Raw genomic sequence first — 6,465 nt, 5'->3', positions numbered from 1 at the left:
TCGGTGGTATGTCAGTATCACCTATACTCCAGACCACTTGCATGGTTAGCAAGCGTTGTGATCTAATGGCCCAACCGGGCAAACACTTTGGGTTCGCAAGGACTTAGAGTGCCGGGACGGGTTGGCGGATCCAACACTCTGGGTACCTCCGGGTACTTGGGGTTGGTTGAGGACTTGGTGAACAAACACTTGATGAACACTCTTCGGATGTACTTCGGGTGTCACCTGTTGTCCGAGGCCACTTGCATGGTCGCAAGCGTTGTGATACAATGGCCCTACCGGGCAAACACTTTGGGTTCGCAAGGACTTGGAGTGCCGGGACGGGTTGGCGGATCCAACACTCTGGGTACCTCCGGGTACTTGGGGTTGGTTGAGGACTTGGTGAACAAACACTTGTTGTACACTCTCCGGATGTACTTCGGGTGTCACCTGTTGTCCGAGGCCACTTGCATGGTAGCAAGCGTTGTGATACAATGGCCCTACCGGGCAAACACTTTGGGTTCGCAAGGACTTGGAGTGCCGGGACGGGTTTGCGGATCCAACACTCTGGGTACCTCCGGGTACTTGGGGTTGGTTGAGGACTTGGTGAACAAACACTTGATGTACACTCTCCGGATGTACTTCGGGTATCGCCTGTTGTCCGAGACCACTTGCATGGTTAGCAAGCGTTGTGGTCTAATGGCCCTACCGGGCAAACACTTTGGGTTCGCGAGGACTTAGAGTGCTGGTAGTGGTTGGCGGACCCAACACTCTGGGTACCTCCGGGTACTTGGGGTTGGTTGAGGACTTGGTGAACAAACACTTGTTGTACACTCTCCGGATGTACTTCGGGTGTCACCTGTTGTCCGAGACCACTTGCATGGTTAGCAAGCGTTGTGGTCTAATGGCCCTACCGGGCAAACACTTTATGTTCGCGAGGACTTGGAGTGCTGGTAGTGGTTGGCGGACCCAACACTCTGGGTACCTCCGGGTACTTGGGGTTGGTTGAGAACTTGGTGAAGATACCCCTGTCACCTTGTTCGAGGCCACTTGCATGGTCGCAAGCGTTGTGATACAATGGCCCTACCGGGCAAACACTTTGGGTTCGCAAGGACTTGGAGTGCCGGGACGGGTTGGCGGATCCAACACTCTGGGTACCTCCGGGTACTTGGGGTTGGTTGAGGACTTGGTGAGCAAACACTTGATATACGTTCTTCGGATGTACTTCGGGTGTCACCTGTTGTCCGAGGCCACTTGCATGGTCAACGGTTGAGGTGGTGATGGCGGGTCGGTGCTGTAGGGTGCCGGCCTGTTGGCTGCCTTGGCCGGGTTGGTTGGTTAACACTTGATTGAGCTTGCACCCGAGGGTAATGGCACTTGAAGGTGGGTACCGGCCGGCTGACCTGGTGTGATGGTTGGTTGGTGAACACTTGGCGGTACTTGCACTTGGCTGTGCTTGGACTTGAAGGTGGGATCCGGCTGGCCTAGGCCATTGGTGGTTGGTTGGTTGGTTAGCCCTTAGCTGGGCTGGCTGGCTGGCTGGCCATCGGTGGTGTGGTGTGTTGGGCGGTTGGTGAACACTTGGCGGTACTTGCACTTGGCTGTGCTTGGACTTGAAGGTGGGATCCGGCTGGCCTAGGCCATTGGTGGTTGGTTGGTGGGTTAGCCCTTAGTTGGGCTGGCTGGCTGGCTGGCCATCGGTGGTGTGGTGTGGTGTGGTGTGTGGAGTCGAGCATCGCGCGCCGTTGCCTTCTTCGGAGTGTTGTGGGTACGCAAGTGCTTGCAGTGCAAAGAGGTTGGTGATGGAGTGACATTGCCTTCACCATGGAGTTGCGGGTACTTAGGTACTTGCAAGGAGATGGTGGTATGGTGGTGTTGCGTGTGTGGTGTTCGATTAGAAAGATATATTTTCTAAGTCCGGATTAGTGCTGTCAGTGAGGCCGCCACTAACAGGTCCTCCACGGCCTCCGTGGTTCTTGACTTGGCGCTATTCCGGACTTGGGGCGATCACGATGTCCCCGTGCGGGACTTAGAAGATGGAAGAACACAAGTACCCTTATCCCATGACTTGTGAGCGATTGGCATACGTTACCACATGAAGAGAAAAATTGGCTAAGTCCAGGATCCATATTATATGAAGAGAAAATCATCTAAGTCCCGGATCCATATTACATGAAGAGAAAAATCGGCTAAGTCCAGGATCCATATTATATGAAGAGAAAAATCGGCTAAGTCCAGGATCCATATATATTAACCTAATAATCGGCTAAGTCCAGGATCCATATTATATGAAGAGAAAAATCGGCTAAGTCCAGGATCCATATTACATGAAGAGAAAAATCGGCTAAGTCCCGGATCCATATATATTAACCTAATAATCGGCTAAGTCCAGGATCCATATGATATGAAGAGAAAAATCGGCTAAGTCCAAGATCCATATGATATGAACAGAAAAATCGGCTAAGTCCAGGATCCATATAAAATAACCTAATAATCGGCTAAGTCCAGGATCCATATAATATGAAGAGAAAAATCGGCTAAGTCCGAGATTGGGTCTGTCGGAAATACACTTTCAAGTTACCACACAAGCAAGCAAGATGGCCTAATGATGGATCCATATAATATGAAGAGAAAAATCGGCTAAGTCCAAGATTGGGTCTGTCAGAAATACACTATCAAGTTACCACACAAGCAAGCAAGATGGCCTAGTGATGGATCCATATAATATGAAGAGAAAAATCGGCTAAGTCCAAGATTGGGTCTGTCAGAAATACACTATCAAGTTACCACACAAGCAAGCAAGATGGCCTAGTGATGGATCCATATTATATGAAGAGAAAAATCGGCTAAGTCCGAGATTGGGTCGGTCGGAAATACACTATCAAGTTACCACACAAGCAAGCAAGATGGCCTAGTAATGGATCCATATCATATGAAGAGAAAAATCGGCTAAGTCCCAGATTGGGTCTGTCAGAAATACACTTCCAAGTTACCACACAAGCAAGCAAGATGGCCTAGTGATGGATCCATATGATATGAAGAGAAAAATCGGCTAAGTCCGAGATTGGGTCTGTCAGACATACACTTTCAAGTTACCACACAAGCAAGCAAGATGGCCTAGTGATGGATCCATATAATATGAAGAGAAAAATCGGCTAAGTCCGAGATTGGGTCTGTCGGAAATACACTTTCAAGTTACCACACAAGCAAGCAAGTTACCACATGAAGAGAAAGCCGGCAAAGTCCGGGAATGTTACCACATGAACTGGAAAATGGGCAAAAACCTACCTTCACAGGCAACGTGAATAAGTCAGGCTGTAGACATCGGATCGACAAGCCAAAGACTGATATGGAAAGGAAATGAGTAGTACTAGCTTTCCTGAGAGTTGCAGAGCTTAGACTGCATATGAACGAAAGTTATTAAGCGTCAAAGTCAGAGAAGTTACCCAAAGGAACACAAGTTCCAACTTAGAGCATGTATACCGCCTAGACGGTAAGAGGTACGGCCAGGCTGAGGAATAAGAAAATGTTGGCCAACATGTTCCCTAACTATCCCCCGAAGACCGCAAAGCAATCCAACATCAACCAAGAAAGTTATAGCCCGATCAAGGAAACACCTACTTTGCACCGATATTGCACCAAATACATGTACCAAGCACCTTCGGTTGCATACCTGCAGGGGCTTACCATAGTAGGCCATGGAAGACCGATATACCGAACATAATCACTTTCTATCTCCTCGGGTGTTTGAGATAGCGCTTTGCGGTACAAGAACGAAAGTTAGACTATATCTTGGTGCATCTTTTTGCCCAAGATCACAAGACCCTATCTACCAAGGCAAGAAAGTTGTGTGGGGACAAAATGTCCAAAAGTGCCCAAAGTGGCACACTTGAACCATATATTCGAGAAAAACACAAGTGTGGGCCCGAGCTAGCAAGTTGAAATGTTCTGACCGTCAGTAGCCCTAGTTGAGGTGCACTTATCATTATATGAGGCCAACGTGCCAGCTAGTCTCTAAAGGGGCGATATGGGTGTTCCAAGGTTTGTACCCAATTGAGGAAAAAACAGGGTAAGGTACGGTGTACCGCGAATAACTCGGGCTATAGATGTCCGATCGATGAGTTTGGCATATGTATGGAAAGGTCTCGACGAGACCTAACTACCCTGAAAGTATGAAGGCAAAGACTTGAATGACCGGGAAGTTATTAAGTGCACAAGTGGTAAAGTTGCACCAAAGTCCATGTTACCCGAAGTGGTACATGAACACCCAATATTCGACCAAAACACAAGTTTAGAGACGAGCTAGCGAGCTACATTGTTCAGACCGTCAGTAGCCCGCATCAAGACACGCATTTCATTATATTGAGCCTAGCCGCTAGCTCGGCTCGAAGTCGGTCATATGGTTGGTTGATGGTTTGGACCGACCACGTGGTGTACCAAGGTGATGTACCTTTCATGAATTAAAACTCTGGCTGTATGGCACTGAGCGACAAGCTAAGGTGTGATTTGGAATAGTCTTGAGTGGGACTATTTAGGAAAAATGCGAACAAAAAATCACAAAGTCCTTGGGCGAAGCTATTAGCGAAACATAGAGCAAATTGGTACCAAAAACTATGGAAATGGGACTTGAGTCAAAAATAACCGCAAGTTGGAGAAGAGATAGCAAGCTTGCGTAGAACAATTATATTTGGTGCATGGTATCACCAACAAAAAAGTATATGGGGCCAAGGTGCTGGCTGGCCTCCAAAGTGGAGATATGGGCGATCCAAAGTTTGTACCCAAGTACGAACAAGTATGGAAAAAACAGGGTAAGGTACCAAGTACCATTAATAACTTCGGCTGTAGATGGCCGAGCGAGGCAAACGGCTCATCGTTGGAAAGGTCTTGGGGAGACCTATCTACCCTGAAAGTTTCATGAGGCTGAGTTGAAATACCACGGAGATATTAGGTGATGATGGTCCAATTCGGGGACCAAGTCGCAGGAAATGGCACTTGACCAAAATCACCCTTGGAAGGTGAATACCGGCTTACCGGTAAGAGATAGCGACTTGGCGTTGAATATTCATAAGTTGGGCGTGTAGAGACGCAACTTTTATTATATGGGGCCAACCCGGTCAGGGTGCTCCAAGTCGGTCGTTTGGTCGGTTTATGGTTTGGGCCGACCACGTGGTGTACCAAGTTGAGGTACCTTTCATGAATTATAACTCGGTCAGTTTGCCACCGAGCGACAAGTTCCGTTGTGATTTGGAATGGTCTTGAGAGGGACTATCAAGCAAAAATACAAACAGAATATCAGCTTGTCCATGGCCGAAGCTATTAGTGAAACATAGAGCAACAAGGGTCCAAAAACGAATGAAATGGGACTTGGACCAAGAATAACGGCAAGTTGGAGAAGAGATAGCAAGTTGACGTAGAACAATTATATTTAGTGCATGGTATGACCAACAAAAAAGTATATGGGGCCAAGGTGCTGGCTGGCCTCCAAAGTGGAGATATGGGCGATACAAAGTTTGTACCCAAGTACGAACAAGTATGGAAAAAACAGGGTAAGCTACCAAGTACCATGAATAACTTCGGCTGTAGATGGCCGAGCGAGGCGAACGGCATACCGTTGAAAAGGTCTCGGGGAGACCTATCTACCCTGAAAGTTTCATGAGGCTGAGTTGAAAGACCACGGAGATATTAGGTGATGATGGTCGTATTCGGGGACCAAGTCGCAGGAAATGGCACTTGACCAAAATCCCCCTTGGAAGGTGAATACCGGCTTACCGGTAAGAGATAGCGACTTGGCGTAGAATATTCATAAGTTGAGCGTGTAGAGACGCAACTTTCATTATATGGGGCCAACCCGGTCAGGGTGCTCCAAGTCGGTCGTTTGGTCGGTTTATGGTTTGGGCCGACCACGTGGTGTACCAAGTTGAGGTACCTTTCATGAATTATAACTCGGTCAGTTTGCCACCGAGCGACAAGCTGCGGTGTGTTTTGGAATGGTCTTGAGTGGGACTATCAAGGAAAAATACAAATAGAAAATCAGCTTGTCCATGGCCGAAGCTATTAGTGAAACATATAGCAAAATGGGTCCAAAAACGAATGAAATGGGACTTGGACCAAGAATAACGGCAAGTTGGAGAAGAGATAGCAAGTTGGCGTAGAACAATTATATTTGGTGCATGGTATGACCAACAAAAAAGTATATGAGGCCAAGGTGCTGGCTGGCCTCCAAAGTGGAGATATGGGCGATCCAAAGTTTGTACCCAAGTATGGCAAAAACTGGTAGAGGTACCTTTCATGAATTACTGCTCAGGCTGTATGGCACTTAGCGGGACGCTTGGCTCTGGTATGGAATAGTCTTGAGTGGGACTATCAAGGAAAAATACGAACAAAAAATCACCATGTCCACGGACGAAGGTATTAGCGAAACTTAGAGCGAAATTGCGACCAAGTCGCTGGAAATGGCCCTTGGACCAAGTATACCGTCAAGGCGGT

The sequence above is a fragment of the Anopheles ziemanni genome (genome assembly GCF_943734765.1).
Source record: "Anopheles ziemanni chromosome X unlocalized genomic scaffold, idAnoZiCoDA_A2_x.2 X_unloc_125, whole genome shotgun sequence".
NCBI lineage: Eukaryota > Metazoa > Arthropoda > Insecta > Diptera > Culicidae > Anopheles > Anopheles ziemanni.
This window is presented reverse-complemented; position numbering follows the sequence as displayed.